The sequence below is a fragment of the Macrobrachium rosenbergii genome, chromosome 1, assembly GCF_040412425.1.
Source record: "Macrobrachium rosenbergii isolate ZJJX-2024 chromosome 1, ASM4041242v1, whole genome shotgun sequence".
Lineage (NCBI taxonomy): Eukaryota > Metazoa > Arthropoda > Malacostraca > Decapoda > Palaemonidae > Macrobrachium > Macrobrachium rosenbergii.
Genome location: NC_089741.1, coordinates 9,300,803 through 9,320,583, shown reverse-complemented (window position 1 = coordinate 9,320,583; position 19,781 = coordinate 9,300,803). Strand labels below are relative to the sequence as shown.

Here is a 19,781-nt window from a genome sequence, read left to right as displayed (position 1 = left end):
GAGGAAGGAACAGCCATCTCTCAGAGGGGGCGTGGAGGGAAGGGACATCTCTTAACAGAGGGCGTGGAGGAAGGGTCATCTCTCAGAGGGGCGTGGAGGGAAGGACATCTCTCAGGGGGCGTGGAGGAAGGGACATCTCTCAGAGGGAGGTGGAGGGGAGGGGACATCTCTCAGAGGGGCGTGGAGGAAGGGACATCTCTCAGAGGGGGGCGTGGAGGAAGGACATCTCTCAGAGGGGGCGTGGAGGGAAGGGACATCTCTCAGAGGGGGGCGTGGAGGAAGGACATCTCTCAGAGGGGGCGTGGAAACATCATCTCAGAGGGGGCGTGGAGGGAAGGGCCATCTCTCAGAGGGGGCGTGGGGGAAGGGACATCTCTCAGAGGGGAAGGAAGGGACATCTCTCAGAGGGGCGTGGAGGGGAAGGGACATCTCTCAGAGGGGGCGTGGAGGGAAGGACCATCTCTCAGAGGGGGAGTGGAGAGATGGGCCATCTCTCAGGGCCGGCGAGGAGGGAAGGGACATCTCTCAGAGGGGGCGTGGGGGAAGGGACATCTCTCAGATGGGGCGTGGAGGGAAGGGACATCTCTCAGAGGGGGCGTGGAGGAAGGGCCATCTCTCAGAGGGGCGTGGAGGGAAGGGACATCTCTCAGGGCGTGGGGAGGGACATCTGGGGGCGTGGAGGGAAGGGACATCTCTCAGAGGGGGCGTGGAGGAAGGGACATCTCTCAGAGGGGCGTGGGAGGAAGGGATCATCATCTCAGAGGGGGCGTGGAGGAAAGGGACATCTCTCAGGGGGGGCGTGGAGGAAGGGACATCTCTCAGAGGGGCGTGGAGGAAGGGACATCTTCAGAGGGGGCGTGGAGGAAGGGACATCTCTCAGAGGGCGTGGGGAAGGGACATCTCAGAGGGGCGTGGAGGAAGGGACATCTCTCAGAGGGGGCGTGGGAAGAAAGGGACATCTCTCAGAGGGGGCGTGGAGGAAGGGACATCTCTCAGAGGGGGCGTGGAGGGACGGGACATCTCTCAGAGCAGAGGGAGCGTGGAAGGAAGGGTCATCTCTCAGAGGGGCGTGGAGGGAAGGGACATCTCTCAGAGGGGGCGTGGAGGGAAGGGACATCTCTCAGAGGGGGCGTGGAGGGAAGGGACATCTCTCAGAGGGGGAAGGGCCATCTGGAGCGTGAAGGGCCATCTCTTAGAGGGGGCGTGGAGTGAAGGGCCATCTCTTTGAGGGGCGTGGAGGGAAGGGACATCTCTCAGAGGGGGCGTGGAGGAAAGGGACATCTCTCAGAGGGGGCGTGGAGAGAAGGGCCATCTCTTAGAGGGGGCGTGGAGTGAAGGGCCATCTCTTTGAGGGGCGTGGAGGAAGGACATCTCTCAGAGGGGGACATCTCTTCAGTGGGCGTGGAGGAAGGGCCATCTCTCAGAGAGGGGGCGTGGAGGGAAGGGCCATCTCTTTGAGGGGGCGTGGAGGAAGGGACATCTCTCAGAGGGGACGTGGGGGAAGGGACATCTCTTAAGAGATGGCGTGGAGGGGAGGGACATCTCTCAGAGGGGCGTGGAGGGAAGGGCCATCTCTCAGAGGGGGCGTGGAGGGAAGGGCCATCTCTCAGAGGGGGCGTGGAGGAAGGGACATCTCTCAGAGGGGCGTGGAGGGGAAGGGGCGTGGAGGGACATCTCTCAGAGGGGCGTGGGGAAGGGACATCTCTCAGAGGGGGCGTGGAGGGACGGGACATCTCTCAGAGCAGGGGGAGCGTGGAGGGAAGGGACATCTCTCAGAGGGGGCGTGGAGGAAGGGACATCTCTCAGAGGGGGCGTGGAGGGACGGGACATCTCTCATTATTGTGGAGGAAGGGACATCTCTCAGAGGGGGCGTGGAGAGAAGGGCCATCTCTTAGAGGGGGCGTGGAGTGAAGGGCCATCTCTTTGAGGGGCGTGGAGGGAAGGGACATCTCTCAGAGGGGGCGTGGAGGGAAGGGACATCTCTCAGAGGGGGCGTGGAGGAAGGGCCATATCTCAGAGGGGCGTGGAGGAAGGGCCATCTCTTAGAGGGGGCGTGGAGGAAGGGCCATCTCTCAGAGGGGGCGTGGAGGGAAGGGACATCTCTTCAGAGGGGCGTGGGGGAAGGGACATCTCAGAGGGGGCGTGGGGGAAGGGACATCTCTTAGAGGGGGCGTGGAGGGAAGGGATCATCTCAGAGGGGGCGTGGAGGGAAGGGGACATCTCTCAGAGGGGGCGTGGAGGAAGGGCCATCTCTCAAAGGGGGCGTGGAGGAAGGGCCATCTCTTAGAGGGGCGTGGAGGGAAGGGACATCTCTCAAGAGGGGCGTGGTGGAAGGGACATCTCTCAAAGGGGGCGTGGAGGGAAGGGACATCTCTCAGAAGGGGCGTGGAGGAAGGGCCATCATCTCAGAGGGGGCATGGAGGGAAGGGCCATCTCTCAGAGAGGGACGTGGAGGGAAGGACATCTCTCATGACATCTTGGAGCGTGGGACATCTTTCAGGGGGTGGGTGTGGAGGAAGGGCCATCTCTCAGAGGGGTGTGGAGGGAAGGACATCTCTCAGAGGGGCGTGGAGGAAGGAACATCTCTGAGAGGGGGCCGTGGTGGGAAGGGACATCTCTTCAGAGTGGGGGTGAGAGGGAAGGGACATCTCTCAGAGAGAGGGGAGTGGAGGGAAGGGACATCTCTTAGAGGGGCGTGGAGGAAGGGACATCTCTGAGAGGGGCGTGGAGGGAAGGGACATCTGGAGGGGCGTGGGGACATCTCATTAGAGAGGGGCGTGGAGGGAAGGACATCTCTTCAGAGGGGCGTGGTGGGAAGGACATCTCTCTTAGGGGGGCGTGGGGAAGAGCCATCTCTTAGAGGGGGCGTGGAGGGAAGGGACATCTCTTAGAGGGGGCGTGGAGGGAAGGGACATCTCTCAGAGGGGGCGTGGAGGGAAGGGCCATCTCGTCAGGGGGCTGGAGGGGCGTGGAAGGAAGGCACATCTCTCAGGGGGCGTGGAGGAAGGGACATCTCTTCAGAGGGGACGTGGAGGGAAGGACATCTCTCAAAGGGGGACGTGGAGGAAGGGACATCTCTCAGAGGGGGCGTGGAGGGAAGGGACATCTCTCAGAGGGGGCGTGGAGGAAGGGACATCTCTTAGAGGGGGCGTGGAGGGAAGGGACATCTCTTCAGAGGGACGTGGAGGAAGGACACATCTTCAGAGGGGACGTGGAGGGAAGGGACATCTCTCAGAGGGGCGTAGAGGGAAGGGACATCTCTCAGAGGGGACGTGGAGGGAAGGGACATCTCTCAGAGGGGACGTGGAGGGAAGGGACATCTCTCAGAGGGGGCGTGGAGGGAAGGGACATCTCTCAGAGGGGCGTGGAGGGAAGGGACATCTCTCAGAGGGGGCGTGGAGGGGGCCATCTCGTCAGAGGGGAGTGGAGGAAGGGACATCTCTCAGAGGGGGCGTGGAGGGAAGGGACATCTCTTAGAGGGGCGTGGAGGAAGGGACATCTCTCAGAGGGGACGTGGAGGAAGGGACATCTCTCAGAGGGGGCGTGGAGGAAGGGACATCTCTTAGAGGGGCGTGGAGGGAAGGAACATCTCAGAGGGGGCGTGGAGGAAGGGACATCTCTTCAGAGGGGCGTGGAGGAAGGGACATCTCTCAGAGGGGACGTGGAGGGGGACATCGTGGACGTGGGGAAGGGACATCTCTCAGAGGGGGCGTGGAGGGAAGGGACATCTCTTAGAGGGGCGTGGAGGGGAAGGCCATCTCTTAGAGGGGCGTGGAGGAAGGGACATCTCTTAGAGGGGACGTGGAGGGAAGGGACATCTCTCAGAGGGGGCGTGGAAGGAAGGGACATCTCTCAGAGGGGGCGTGGAGGGAAAGGCCATCTCTTAGAGGGGGCGTGGAGGAAGGGACATCTCTCAGAGAGGGGAAGGGTGAGGGGGGTGGAGGGAAGGACATCTCTCAGAGGGGGGGTGGAGTGGAGGGCCATCTCTCAGAGGGGGCGTGGAGGGAAGGGACATCTCTCAGAGGGGCGTGGAGGGAAGGACATCTCTCTCAGAGGGGAGTGGGCGTGGAGGAAGGGACATCTCTCAGAGGGGGCGTGGAGGAAGGAACATCTCTAGGGGGCGTGGAGGGAAGGGACATCTCTCAGAGAGGGACATCGTGGCGTGGAGGGAAGGGACATCTCTCAGAGGGGGCGTGGAGGGAAGGGACATCTCTCAGAGAGGGGCGTGGAGGGAAGGGACATCTCTCAGAGGGGCGTGGAGGGAAGGGACATCTCTCATGAGGGGACATGGAGGAAAGGACATCTCTCAGAGGGGGAGTGGAGGGAAGGGCCATCTCTCACAGGGGCCGTGGAGGGAAGGGACATCTCTCAGAGGGGGCGTGGAGGGAAGGGACATCTCTTAGAGGGGACGTGGAGGGAAGGGACATCTCTTAGAGGGGCGTGGAGGGAAGGGACATCTCTTAGAGGGGACGTGGAGGGAAGGGACATCTCTTAGAGGGGACGTGGAGGGAAGGGACATCTCTTAGAGGGGGCGTGGAAGGAAGGGACATCTCAGAGGGAGACGTGGGGGGACATCGTGGAGGGAAGTGGACATCATCTCTTAGAGGGGGCGTGGAGGAAGGGCCATCATCTCGTGGAGGGAAGGGAGGGACGTGGAGAGGAAGGACATCTCTCAGAGGGGCGTGGAGGAAGGGACATCTCTTCAGAGGGGACGTGGAGGAAGGGACATCTCTCAGAGGGGGGCGTGGAGGAAGGGACATCTCTTCAGAGGGGGCGTGGAGGAAAGGGACATCTCTCAGAGGGGGCGTGGAGGAAGGGACATCTCTTAGAGGGCGTGGAAGGAAGGGACATCTCTCAGAGGGGGCGTGGAGGGAAGGGACATCTCTCAGAGGGGACGTGGAGGGAAGGGACATCTCTCAGAGGGGGCGTGGAGGGAAGGGACATCTCTCAGAGGGGGCGTGGAGGGAAGGGACATCTCTCAGAGGGGACGTGGAGGGAAGGGACATCTCTCAGAGGGGCGTGGAGGAAGGACATCTCTCAGAGGGGGCGTGGAGGAAGGGACATCTCTCAGAGGGGGCGTGGGGGAAGGGACATCTCAGAGGGGACGTGGAGGGAAGGGACATCTCTCAGAGGGGCGTGGAGGGAAGGACAAGGAGGGGGCGTGGAGGAAGGGCCATCTCTCAGAGGGGACGTGGAGGGAAGGGACATCTCTTCAGAGGGGCGTGGAGGAAGGGACATCTCTCTGAGGGGACGCGGAGGGAAGGGACATCTCTCAGAGGGGGCGTGGAGGAAAGGGACATCTCTCAGAGGGGGCGTGGAGGGAAGGGACATCTCTTAGAGGGGCGTGGAGGGAAGGGACATCTCTTAGAGGGGACGTGGAGGGAAGGGACATCTCTCAGAGGGGGCGTGGAGGGAAGGGACATCTCTTAGAGGGGGCGTGGAGGAAGGGACATCTCTTAAGAGGGGGACGTGGAGGAAGGGACATCTCTCAGAGGGGACGTGGAGGAAGGGACATCTCTTAGAGGGGACGTGGAGGAAGGGACATCTCTCAGAGGGGACGTGGAAGGGAAGGACATCTCTTAGAGGGGACGTGGAGGAAGGGACATCTCTCAGAGGGGCGTGGAAGGAAGGGACATCTCTCAGAGGGGCGTGGAGTGGAAGGACATCTCTCAGAGGGGCGTGGAGGGAAGGACATCTCTTAGAGGCGTGGAGGAAGGGGTCATCTTAGTGGGGTGGAAGGGACATCTCAGAGGGGCGTGGGAGGAAGGACATCTCTTAGAGGGGGAGTGGAGGGAAGGGAAATCTCTTAGAGGGGACGTGGAGGGAAGGGACATCTTTCAGAGGGGCGTGGTGGGAAGGACATCTCATAGAGGGGGAGTGGAGGAAGGGAAATCTCTTAGAGGGGACGTGGAGTGAAGGAACATCTCTTAGAGGGGGAGTGGAGGGAAGAGACATCTCTTAGAGGGGCGTGGATGGAAGGGACATCTCTTAGAGGGGGCGTGGAGGGAAAGGACATCTCTTAGAGGAGACGTGGAGGGAAGAGACATCTCTCAGAGGGGACGTGGAGGGAAGGGAAATCTCTCAGAGGGGGAGTGGAGGGAAGGGCAATCTATCATAGGGGGCGTGGAGGAAGGGACATCTCTTAGAGGGGACGTGGAGGGAAGGGACATCTCTTAGAGGGGACGTGGAGGGAAGGGACATCTCTTAGAGGGGACGTGGAAGGAAGGGACATCTCTTAGAGGGGACGTGGAAGGAAGGACATCACTTAGAGGGGACGTGGAAGGAAAGGACATCACTTAGAGGGGACGTGGAAGGAAGGGACATCACTTAGAGGGGACGTGGAAGGAAGGGACATCTCTTAGAGGGGACGTGGAGGAAGGACATCACTCTTAGAGGGGACGTGGAGGAAGGGACATCTCTCAGAGGGGACGTGGAAGGAAGGGACATCTCTTAGAGGGGACGTGGAGGAAGGAAGGGACATCTTAGAGGGGACGTGGAGAGGAAGGGACATCTGGGCGTGGGGGCGTGGGACACATCTCAGAGGGGACGTGGAGGAAGGGACATCTCTTAGAGGGGACGTGGAGGGAAGGGACATCTCTTAGAGGGGACGTGGAAGGAAGGGACATCTCTTAGAGGGGCGTGGAGGAAGGGACCATCTTAGAGGGGACGTGGAGGAAGGGACATCTCTCAGAGGGGACGTGGGGAGGTGGACATCTCTTAGAGGGGGCGTGGAGGAAGGGACATCTCTTAGAGGGGGCGTGGAGGGAAGGACATCTCTTAGAGGGGACGTGGAAGGAAGGACATCTCTCAGAGGGGACGTGGAGGGAAGGGACATCTCTTAGAGGGGGCGTGGAGGAAGGGACATCTCTCAGAGGGGACGTGGAGGGAAAGGACATCTCTCAGAGAGGGACGTGGAGGAAGGGACATCTCTAAGAGGGACGTGGAGGAAGGGACATCTCTCAGAGGGGACGTGGAGGAAGGGACATCTCTTAGAGGGGGCGTGGAGGAAGGGACATCTCTCAGAGGGACGTGGAGGAAGGGACATCTCTTGGAGGGGACGTGGAGGGGGAAGGGAAGGCCACATCACTTAGAGGGGACGTGGAAGGAAGGGACATCTCTCAGAGGGGACGTGGAGGAAGGGACATCTCAGGGGGCTGGAGGAAGGGACATCTCTTAGAGGGAAGGGACATCACTTAGAGGAAGGGACATCTCTTCAGAGGGGACGTGGAGGGAAGGGACATCTCTTCAGAGGGACGTGTGTGGAGGAAGGGACATCATCTCTCAGAGGGGACGTGGAGGGAAGGGGTCATCTTAGAGGGGACGTGGAGGAAGGGACATCTCTCAGAGGGACGTGGAGGAAGGGACATCTCTCAGAGGGGACGTGGAGGAAGGGACATCTCTCAGAGGGGACGTGGAGGAAGGGACATCTCTTAGGAAGGGACATCTCGTGGAAGGAAGGACATCTCTCAGAGGGACGTGGAGGGAAGGGACATCTCTCAGAGGGGACGTGGAGGGAAGGGACATCTCTTCAGAGGGGCGTGGAGGAAGGGACATCTCTTAGAGGGGCGTGGAGGAAAGGAGGGGACGTGGAGGAAGGGACATCTCTTAGAGGGGACATGGAGGAAGGGACATCTCTTAGAGGGGACGTGGAGGAAGGGACATCTCTTAAGGGGCGTGGAGGGAAGGGACATCTCTTCAGAGGGGGCGTGGAGGAAGGGACATCTCTTAGAGGGGACGTGGAGGGAAGGGCCATCTTTCAGAGGGGGCGTGGAGGGAAGTGACATCTCTTAGAGGGGGCGTGGAGGGAAGAAGGGACATCTTCAGAGGGGGCGTGGAGGGAAGGGACATCTCTCAGAGGGGTGGTGGAGGAAGGGACATCTAGAGAGGGGGCGTGGAGGGAAGGGACATCTCTTAGAGGGGACGTGGAAGGAAGGGACATCTTTCAGAGGGGCGTGGTGGGAAGGACATCTCTTAGAGGGGGCGTGGAGGGAAGGGACATCTTTCAGAGGGGCGTGGTGGGAAGGACATCTCTTAGAGGGGCGTGGAGGAAGGGACATCTTAGGGGGCGTGGATGGAAGGGACATCTCTCAGAGGGGGCGTGGAGGAAGGGACATCTCTTAGAGGGGACGTGGAGGGAAGGGACATCTCTTAGAGGGGACGTGGGGGCGTGGGAGGAAGGGGACATCTCTTAGAGGGGGCGTGGAGGAAGGGACATCTCTCAGAGGGACGTGGAAGGAAGGGACATCTCTCAGAGGGGACGTGGAAGGGAAGGGACATCATCTCTTAGAGGGGGCGTGGAGGAAGGGACATCTCTCAGAGGAACGTGGAGGAAGGGACATCTCTCAGAGGGGCGTGGAGGGAAGAGGACATCTCTCAGGGGGCGTGGAGGGAAGGGACATCTCTCAGAGGGGCGTGGAGGAAGGGACATCTCTTAGAGGGGACGTGGAGGAAGGGACATCTCTCAGAGGGGACGTGGGAGGAAGGGACATCTCTTAGAGGGGGCGTGGAGGAAGGGACATCTCTTAGAGGGGTGTGGAGGAAGGGACATCTCTCAGAGGGGACGTGGAGGAAGGGACATCTCTTAGAGGGGACGTGGAGGGAAGGACATCTCTTAGAGGGGACGTGGAAGGAAGGGACATCTCTCAGAGGGGGCGTGGAGGAAGGGACATCTCTCAGAGGGGCATGGAGGGAAGGGACATCTCTTAGAGGGGACGTGGAGGAAGGGACATCTCTCAGAGGGCGTGGAGGAGGAAGGGGGGACATCATCTCTTAGGGGACGTGGAGGGAAGGACATGGACGTGGAGGAAGGGACATCTCTTAGAGGGGACGTGGAGGGAAGGACATCTCTTCAGAGGGGCGTGGAGGAAGGGACATCTCTTAGAGGGGGATGTGGAGGGGAGGGGGACATCTCTTAGAGGGGACGTGGAAGGAAGGGACATCTCTTAGAGGGGACGTGGAGGGAAGGACATCTCTCAGAGGGGACGTGGAGGAAGGACATCTCTTAGAGGGGGGAGGAAGGGAGGAAGGACATCTCTCAGAGGGGGCGTGGAGGGAAGGGACATCTCTCAGAGGGGGACGTGGAGGGAAGGGACATCTCTTAGAGGGGACGTGGAAGGAAGGGACATCTCTTAGAGGGGACGTGGAGGAAGGGCCATCTTAGAGGGGACGTGGAGGAAGGACATCACTCAGAGGGGACGTGGAAGGAAGGGACATCACTTAGAGGGACGTGGAGGGAAGGGACATCTCTTAGAGGGGACGTGAAGGGAAAGGACATCTCTTAGAGGGGACGTGGAAGGAAGGGACATCACTTAGAGGGGACGTGGAAGGAAGGGACATCACTTAGAGGGGACGTGGAGGGAAGGGACATCACTTAGAGGGGACGTGGAAGGAAGGGACATCTCTTAGAGGGGACGTGGAAGGAAGGGACATCTCTTAGAGGGGACGTGGAGGGAAGGGACATCACTTAGAGGGGACGTGGAAGGAAGGGACATCTCTTAGAGGGGACGTGGAAGGAAGGACATCTCTCAGAGGGGACGTAGAGGCGTGGGAAGGGACATCTCTTAGAGGGGGCGTGGAGGAAGGGACATCTCTCAGAGGGGGCGTGGAAGGAAGGGACATCTCTCAGAGGGGACGTGGAGGAAGGGACATCACTCAGAGGGGACGTGGAAGGAAGGGACATCTCTTAGAGGACGTGGAAGGAAGGGACATCTCTCAGAGGGGACGTGGAGGGAAGGACATCTCTTAGAGGGGACGTGGAGGAAGGGACATCTCTTAGAGGGGGTGTGGAGGAAGGGACATCTCTTAGAGGGGCGTGGAGGAAGGGACATCTCAGAGGGGGCGTGGGGAGAGGGGACGTGGAGGGAAGGGACATCTCTTAGAGGGGACGTGGAAGGAAGGGACATCTCTTAGAGGGGACGTGGAGGGAAGGGACATCTCTTAGAGGGGACGTGGAAGGAAGGGACATCTCTTAGAGGGGACGTGGAGGGAAGGGACATCTCTTAGAGGGGACGTGGAGGGAAGGGACATCTTTCAGAGGGGCGTGGTGGGAAGGACATCTCTTAGAGGGGGCGTGGAGGAAGGGACATCTCTCAGAGGGGACGTGGAAGGAAAGGGACATCTCTTAGAGGGGACGTGGAGGAAGGGACATCTCTCAGAGGGGCGTGGAGGAAGGGACATCTCAGAGGGGCGTGGAAGGAAGGGACATCTCTTAGAGGGGACGTGGAAGGAAGGGACATCTCTCAGAAGGGACGTGGAGGGAAGGGACATCTCTCAGAGGGGGCGTAGAGGGAAGGGACATCCCTTAGAGGGGGTGTGGAGGGAAGGGCCATCTCTCAGAGGGGGCGTGGAGGAAAGGGACATCTCTCAGAGGGGCGTGGAGGAAGGGACATCTCTTAGAGGGGCATGGAGGAAAGGACATCTCTTAGAGGGGGGCGTGGAGGGAAGGGGACATCTCTCTCAGAGGGGACGTGGAGGAAGGGACATCTCTTAGAGGGGGCGTGGAGGAAGGGACATCTCTCAGAGGGGGCGTGGAGGGAAGGGACATCTCTCAGAGGGGACGTGGAGGGAAGGGACATCTCTCAGAGGGGCGTGGAGGGAAGGGACATCTCTTAGGGGGCGTGGAGGGAAGGGACATCTCTCAGAGGGGGCGTGGAGGGAAGGGACATCTCTCAGAGGGGCGTGGAGGGAAGGAACATCTCTTAGAGGGACGTGGAGGGAAGGGACATCTCAGAGGGGGGTGGAGGGAAGGGACATCTCTTAGAGGGGGCGTGGAGGAAGGGACATCTCTTAGAGAGGGGCGTGGAGAGGAAGGGCCATCTCTTAGAGGGGCGTGGAGGGAAGGGACATCTCTCAGAGGGGGCGTGGAGGGAAGGGACATCTCTCAAAGGGGCGTGGAGGGAAGGGCCATCTCTTAGAGGGGGCGTGGAGGGCTGGACATCTCTCAGAGGGGGCGGAGGGAAGGAGGGGCGTGGAGGGAAGGGCCATCTCTCAGAGGGGGGCGTGGAGGGAAGGGACATCTCTCAGAAGGGGCGTGGAGGGACGGGACATCTCTCAGAGGGGGGCTTGGAGTGAAGGGAAGGACATCTCTTAGAGGGGACGTGGAGGGAAGGGACGTCGCTTAGAGAGGACGTGGAGGGAAGGGAAATCTCTCAGAGGTGGCGTGAAGGGAAGGACATCTCTTAGAGGGGACGTGGAGGGAAGGGACATCGCTTAGACAGGACGTGGAGGGAAGGGCCATCACTTAGAAGGAGCGTGGAGGGAAGGGAAATCTCTCAGAGGGGGCGTGGAGGGAAGGGACATCTCTTAGAAGGGGACGTGGAGGGAAGGGACATCTCTTAGAGAGGACGTGGAGGGAAGGGACATCGCTTAGAGAGGACGTGGAGGTAAGGGACATCTCTCAGCGGTGGCGTGAAGGGAAGGGACATCTCTTAGAGGGGGCATGGACGGAAGGGCCATCTCTCAGAGGGGGTGTGGAGGGAAGGGACATCTCCAAGAGAGCCGTGGAGGGAAGGAACATCTCTCAGAGGGGGAGTGGAGGGAATGGACATCTCTCAGAGGGGGCGTGGAAGGAAGGGCCATCTCTTAGAGGGGGCGTGGAGGGAAGGGAAACTTCTCAGAGGGGGCTTAGAGGGAAAGGACATCTCTCAGAAGGGGCGTGGGCGTGGAGGGAAGGGAAATCTCTCAGAGGGGGCGTGGAGGTAAGGGATATCTCATAGAGGGGACGTGGAGGGAAGGGACATCGCTTAGAGAGGACGTGGAGGGAAGGGACATCTCTCAGAGGTGGCGTGAAGGGAAGGGCCATCTCCTAGAGGGGGTGTGGAGGGAAGGGCCATCTCTCAGAGGGGGCGTGGAGGGAAGGGCCATCTCTCAGAAGGGGCGTGGAGGGAAGGGCCATCTCTCAGAAGGGGCGTGGAGGGAAGGGACATCTCTCAGAGGGGGGGCTTGGAAAGAAGGGCCACCTCTCAGAGGGGGCGTGGAGGGAAGGGAAATCTCTCAGAGGGGGCGTGGAGGGAACGGACATCTCTTAGAGGGGACGTGGAGGGAAGGTTCATCGCTTAGAGAGGACGTGGAGGGAAGGGACATCTCTCAGAGGTGGCGTGAAGGGAAGGACATCTCTTAGAGGGGACGTGAAGGGAAGGGACATCGCTTAGAAAGGACGTGGAGGAAGGGAAATCTCTCAGAGGTGGCGTGAAGGGAAGGACATCTCTTTGAGGGGACGTGGAGGGAAGGGACATCGCTTAGACAGGACGTGGAGGGAAGGGCCATCACTTAGAGGGAGCGTGGAGGGAAGGGAAATCTCTCAGAGGGGGCGTGGAGGGAAGGGACATCTCATAGAGGGGACGTGGAGGGAAGGGACATCGCTTAGAGAGGACGTGGGGAAGGACATCGCTTAGAGAGGACGTGGAGGGAAGGGACATCTCTCAGCGGTGGCGTGGAAGGAAGGGACATCTCTCAGAGGGGGCATGGAGGAAGGGCCATCTCTCAGAGGGGGTGTGGAGGGAAGGGACATCTCTAAGAGAGCCGTGGAGGAAAGAAACATCTCTCATAGGGGGAGTAGAGGGAATGGACATCTCTCAGAAGGGGCGTGGTAGGAAGGGCCATCTCTTAGAGAGGGCGTGGAGGGAAAGGACATCTCTAAGAGGTGGCGTGGAGGGAAGGGACATCTCCCAAAGGGGGCGTGGGGGGAAGGGACATCTCTCAGAGGTGGCGTGGAGGGACGGGACATCTCTCAGAGGGGGCGTGGAGGGAAGGACCATCTCTCAGAAGGGGCGTGGAGGGAAGTGACATCTCTCAGAGGGGGGGGTTGGAGAGAAGGGCCATCTCTCAGAGGGGGCGTGGAGGGAAGGAATATCTCTCAGAGGAGGCGTGGAGGGAAGGGCCATCTCTTTGAGGGGCGTGGAGGGAAGGGACATCTCTTTGAGGGGCGTGGAGGGAAGGGACATCTCAGAGGGGCGTGGGGGGAAGGGCCATCTCTTAGAGGGGCGTGGAGGAAGGGACATCTCTCAGAGGGGCGTGGGGGAAGGGACATCTCTCAGCGGGGGCATGGAGGGAAGGGTCATCTCTCAGAGGGGGCGTGGAGGGAAGGACCATCTCTCAGAGGGGGCGTGGAGGGAAGGGACATCTCTAAGAGGGAGCACGAAGGGAAGGGCCATCTCTTAGAGATGTGTGGAGGGAAGGATCCTCTCATAGAGGGGGTGTGGAGGGAATGGACATATATCAGAGGGGTCGTGGAGGGAAGGAACATCTCTGCGGGGCCATGGAGGGAAGGGACATCTCTCAGAGGGACCGTAGAGGGAAGGGACATATCCCAGAGAGGGAGTGGAGGGAAGGGATATCTCATAGAGGGGCGTGGAGGGAAGGGACATCTCTTAGAGGGGCGTGGAGTGAAGGGACATCTTTCAGAGGGGCGTGGTGGGAAGGACATCTATTAGAGGGGGAGTGGAGGGAAGGGAAATCTCTTAGAGGCGACGTGGAGGGAAGGGACATATCTTATAGGGGACGTGGAGGGAAGAGACATCTCTTAGAGGGGCGTGGAGGGAAGGGACATCTCTTAGAGGGGGCGTGGAGGGAAAGGACATCTCAGAGGAGACGTGGAGGGAAGGGACATCTCTCAGAGGGGACGTGGAGGGAAGGGACATCTCTCAGAGAAGGCGTGGAGGAAAGGGCAATCTATCATAGGGGGCGTGGAGGGAAGGGATATCTCTTAAAGGAGACGTGGAGGAAAGGGACATCTCTTAGAGGGGCCGTGGAGGGAAGGGACATCCCTTCGAGGGGGCGTGGAGGGAAGGCACATCTCTTAGAGGGGACGTGGAGGGAAGGGACATCTTTTAGAGGGGACGTGGAGGGAAGGGACATCTCTTAGAGGGGCGTGGTGAGAAGGGACATCTCCTAGAGGGGGCGTGGAGGGAAGGGACACCACTTAGAGGGGACGTGGAGGGAAGGGACATCTCTTAGAGGGACGTGGAGGGAAGTGACATCTCTTAGAGGGGCGTGGAGGGAAGGGGCATCTCTTAGAGGGGCGTGGAGCAAAGGGACATCTCTTAGAGGGGGCGTGGAGGGAAGGAACATCTCTTAAGAGGGGACGTGGAGGGAAGGGACATCTCTTAGAGGAGCGTGGAGGGGATGGAAATCTCTTAGAAGGGAGTGGAGGGAAGGGATATCTCTTAGAGGGGACGTGGAGGGAAGGGAAATCTCTTAGAGAGGGCGTGGAGGGAAGGGAATTCTCTCAGAGGGGACGTGGGGGGAAAGGACATCTCTTAGAGGGGGCGTAGAGGGAGAAACATCTCTTACAGGGGCGTGAGGGGAAGGGACGTCTCTCAGAGGGGACGTGGAGTGAAGGAACATCTCTTAGAGGGGGAGTGGAGGGAAGGGATATCTCTTAGAGGGGGCGTAGAGGGAAGGGACATATCTTAGAGGGGACGTGGTGTGAAGGGACATCTCTTAGAGGGGGCGTGGAGGGAGAAACATCTCTTAGAGGGGCGTGAGGGGAAGGGACATCTCTCAGAGGGGACGTGGAGTGAAGGAACATCTCTTAGAGGGGGAGTGGAGGGAAGGGACATCTCTTAGGAGGGCGTGGAGGGAAGGGACATCTCTTAGAGGGGACTGGGAGGGAAGGGAAATCTCTTAAAGGGGACGTGAAGGGAAGGGACATCTCTTAGAGGGGACGTGGAGGGAAGAGACATCTCTTAGAGGGGCGTGGAGGGAAGGCACATCTCTTAGAGGGGGCGTGGAGGGAAAGGACATCTCTTAGAGGAGACGTGGACGGAAGGGACATCTCTTAGAGGGGACGTGGAGGGAAGGGACATCTCTTAGAGGGGGCGTGGAGGGAAGGGACATCTCTTAAAGGTGGCGTGGAGGGAAGGGACATCTCTTAGAGGGGGCGTGGAGGGAAGGGACATCTCTTAAAGGTGGCGTGAAGGGAAGGGACATCTCTTAGAGGGGGTGTGGAGGGAAGGGCCATCTCTTAGAGGGACGTGGAGGGAACGGCCATCTTTTAGAGGGGGCGTGGAGGGAAGGGACATCTCTTAGAGGGGGCGCAGAGAGAAGGGCCATCTCTCAGAGGGGGCGTGGAGGGAAGGGACATCTCTCAGAGGGGGCGTGGAGGGAAGGGACATCTCTTAGAGGGGGCGTGGAGGGAAGGGACATCTCTTAGAGGGGACGTGGAGGGAAGGGACATATCTCATAGGGGGCGTGGAGGGAAGGGCCATCTCTTAGAGGGGGCGTGGAGGGAAGGGAAATCTCTAAGACGGGGCGTGGAGGGAAGGGACATCTCTTAGAGGGGACGTGGAGGGAAGGGACATCTCTTAGAGGACGTGGAGGAAAGGGACATCTCTTAGAGGGGGCACGGAGAGAAAGGCCATCTCTCAGAGGGAGTGTGGAGGGAAGGGACATCTCTTAGAGGGCCATGGAGGGAAGGGACATCTCTCAGATGGGGCGTGGAGGGAAGGGACATCTCTTAGAGGGATGTGGAGGGAAGGGATCTCCCTGAAGTGGGCCATGGAGGGCATGAACATCTCTCAGAGGGGCATGGAGGGAAGGGACATCTCTTATAGGATCGTGGAGGGATGGGACATCTCTCAGAGTTGGCGTGGGGGGAAGGGACATCTCTTAGAGGGATGTGGAGGGAAGGGACCTCTCTGAGGGGGGCATGGAGGGCACGAACATCTCTCAGAGGGGGCATGGAGGGAAGGGACATCTCTTATAGGATCGTGGAGGGAATGGACATCCTATAGAGGGGGCATGGAGGGAAGGTCAATCTATCATAGGCGGCATGGAGGGAAGGGCCAGCTCTTAGAGGGGGCGTGGAGGGAAGGGACATCTCTTAGAGGGGGCACGGAGAGAAGGGCCATCTCTTAGAAGGGGCGTGGAGGAAAGGGACATCTCTCAGAGTGGGCGTAGAGGGAAGGGCCATCTCATAGAGGGATGTGGAGGGAAGTGACCTCTCTGAGGGGGGCGTTGAGGGCAGGGACATCTCTCAGAGGGGGCATGGAGGAAAGGGACATCTCTTAGAGGATCGTGGAGGGAATTGACATCTCTCAGAGGGGGCGTGGAGGGAAGGGCCATCTCCCAGAAGGGGCGTGGAGGGAAGGGATATCTCTAAGAGGGGGCATAGAGGGAAGGGACATCTCTCAGAGGGGGCGTGGAGGGAAGGGCGATCTCTTAGAGGGGGCATGAAGGGAAGGGCCATCTCTTAGAGGGGTGTGGAGGGAAGGGACCTCTCGTATAGGGGTCGTGGAGGGAAGGGACATCTATCAGAGGGGTCGTGGCGGTAGGGGACATCTCTCAGTGGGGGCATGGAGGGAAGGGACATCTCTTAGAGGGCGTATGGAGGGAAGGGACATCTCTCAGAGGGAGCGTGGAGGGAAGGGACATCTCTCAGAGGGGGCGTGGAGGGAAGGGACATCTCTTAGAGGGGGCGTGGAGGGAAGGGCCATTTCTCAGAGGGGGCGTGGAGGGAAAGGACATCTCTTAGAGGGGGCGTGAAGTGAAGGGCCATCTCTTAGAGGGGCGTGGAGGGAAGGGACATCTCTTAGAGTGGGGCATGGATGGAAGGGGCATCATTCAGAGGGGGCGTGGAGGGAAGGGCCATCTCTTAGAGGGGGCGTGGAGGGAAGGGACATCTCTCATAGGGGGCATGGAGGAAAGGGACATCTCTCAGAGGGGGCGTGGAGGGAAGGGACATCTCTCAGAGGGGGCGTGGAGTGAAGGGACATGTCTCAGAGAGGGAGTGGAGGGAAGGGACATCTCTTAGAGGGGGCGTGGAGGGAAGGGACATCTCTCAGAGGGGGCGTAGTGGGAAGGGACATCTCTTAGAGTGGGTGTGGAGGGAAGGGCCATCTCTCAGAGGGGTCGTGGAGGGAAGGGCCATCTCTCAGAGGGGGCATGAAGGGAAGGGACATCTCTCAGAGAAGGTATGGAGGGAAGGGACATCTCTCAGAGGAGGAGTGGAGGGAAGGGCCATCTCTCAGAGGGGGCCCTTACAGACCTTACAGTTTGTTCGGGTTGCCCCAGGTCCCTCAGTGTGAGGCACCTCTGATGTCTACTTGAGAATTGCTAATGCATCTTCCGGTATATTTTGCATCTTCCAGTCTTGGATGGTCTGGGATGCATCTTAGATATTTGTCAAGCTTATTCTTAAACACATCTACGCTCACTCCTGATATGTTTCTCAGATGAGCTGGTAGCACACTGAACAGACGCTGCATTATCGATGCTGGTGCGAGGTGGATTAATGTCCTGTGTGCTTTCCTTAGTTTTCCTGGTATCGTTTTGGACATTATTAATCTATCTCTGCTTGCTCTTTCTGATATTTTTAGCTCCAAGATGTTTTCAATAATTCCTTCTATCTGTTTCCATGCCTGGATAATCATGTAGCGTTCTCTTCTTCTTTCAAGACTATATAAATTTAAGAACTGTAGTCTTTCCCAGTAGTCAAGGTCCTTAACTTCTTCTATTCTAGCTGTAAAGGACCTTTGTACACTCTCTATTTGTGCAATATCCTTTTGGTAGTGTGGGTACCATATTATATTACAATATTCAAGTGGACTATGTACGTACGTTTTATAAAGCATAATCTTGTGTTCGGCTTTTCTTGTTTTGAAGTGCCGGAACAACATTCCCATTTTTGCTTAGCATTTTGCCAATATTATTGCTATTTGGTCATTGCATAACATATTCCTATTCAACATCACACCAAGGTCTTTAACTGCTTCCTTATTTGTGATTGTCTCATTATTAGGACCTTTATATGCATATAGCATTCCTTCTTTATCACCATAGTTTATTGATTCAAATTTATCAGAGTTAAATACCATCCTATTTACCTCTACCCATTTTTATATATATTGTTTAGGTCTCTTTATAGCGAGTTCCTATCTTCATCACAAGTAATCTCACTACTTATTCTTGTGTCATCCGCGAAACTTCTCACTACCGAGTCCTTAACATTACTGTCTATGTCTGCAATCATAATCACAAACAGCAATGTAGCTAACACCGTACCTTGTGGCACACCGGATATTACCGTAGCTTCATCCGATTTCTCATCGTTAGCAATCACTATCATAGGGGGCGTGGAGGGAAAGGACATCTCTCAGAGGGGGTGTGGAGGGAAGGGCCATCTCTCAGAGGGGGCGTGGAGGGAAGGACCATGTCTCAGAAAGGGAGTGGAGGGAAGGGACATCTCTTAGAGGGGGTGTGGAGGGAAGGGATATCTCTTAGAGGGGGCGTGGAGGGAAGGGACGTCTCTTAGAGGGGGTGTGGAGGGAAGGGCCATCTCTCAGAGGAAGCATGGAGGGAAGGGCCATCTCTCAGAAGGGGCGTGGAGGGAAGGGCCATCTCTGAGAGGGGGCATGGAGGCAAGGGACATCTCTCAGAGGGGGCATGGAGGGAAGGGCCATCTCTTAGAGGGGGCGTGGAGGGAAGGGACATCTCTTAGAGGGGGCATGGAGGGAAGGGACATCTCTTAGAGGGGGCATGGAGGGAAGGGACATCTCTTAGAGGGGCGGAAGAAAGGGACATTTCTCAGAGGGGGGTGTGGAGGGATGGGCCATCTCTCAGAGCGGGCGTGGAGGGAAGGGACATCTCTCAGAGGGGGTGTGGAGGGAAGGGCCATCTCTCAGAGGGGGGCGTGGAGGAAAGGGACATATCTCAGAGGGGGCGTGGAGGGAAGGGACATCTCTCAGGGGGGCGTGGAGGGAAGGAACATCTCTTAGAGGGGGCGTGGAGGGAAGGGCCATCTCTCAGAGGGGGCGTGGAAGGAAGGGACATCTCTTAGAGGGGGCGCGGATGGAGGGAGGCAAGGGACATCTCTCAGAGCGGCCGTGGAGTGAATAAACATCTCTCAGAGGGGGCATGGAGGGAAGGGACATCTCTCAGAAGGGGGAGTGGAGGGAAGGGACATCTCTCAGATGGGGGCGTGGAGGGAAGGGACATCTCTCAGAGGGGGTGTGGAGGGATGGGCCACCTCTCAGAGGGGGCGTGGAGGGAAGGGCCATTTCTCAGAGGTGGCGTGGAGGGAAGGGCCATCTCTCAGAGGGGGCGTGGAGGGAAGGGCCATCTCTCAGAGGGGGCATGGAGGGAAGGGCCATCTCTTAGAGGGGGAGTGGAGGGAAGGGCCATCTCTCAGAGGGGGAGTGGAGAGAAGGGCCATCTCTCAGAGGGGGCGTGGAGGGAAGGCCATCTCTTAGAGGGGGCGTGGAGGGAAGGGCCATCTCTTAGAGGGGCGAGGGAAAGGACATCTCTGAGGGGGTGTGGAGGGAAAGGTCATCTCTTAGAGGGGCGAGGAGGGAAAGGCCATCTCTCAGAGGGGCCATGGAAATAAAAAGAACAAGATCCACTGCATTGAAATATTCCACCTAACACTACCACTGATAAGACTGCTACTTGAATGTCAGTACTGTCCAACATTTGGCAATGAAGTCAAACTTGCACTGAGGAGAAATTGAGTTGAACATAGAATTGAGGCAAAGGCCAAGCACTGGGACATATGAGGTTTTCAGCACTGAAACAGAAATTATTAAGTATATAAAAAAAGGCTTGAAAAGTTCAGTAGTAAAAGGATAAAACCTAGTTGCACTAGGAATCATTAGGAGAGGGTTGAGGAACATGAGGGTTGAAGAACGTAAGATGGAAGAACAAGAATATGAAAGGTGGTACAGTAAAAGGAACAAAAATGGTTGCAGCTGGGGCCCGTAGGCTTGCTGCAAAGAACTTTAAGTAATGCCTACAGTGCTCTAAGGGGGGTGCACTGACAGCACTAACCCCACTATAGGGTCAGTAAC

General features: G+C 58.3%; 1 long non-coding RNA gene across 1 annotated transcript in view; it reads right to left on the bottom strand.

The window, feature by feature from the left end:
* Positions 1–19,781, bottom strand: part of LOC136854539 (uncharacterized) — a 38,663-nt gene that overhangs the window by 11,904 nt on the left and 6,978 nt on the right. The gene's annotated exons all lie outside the window — the stretch shown is intronic.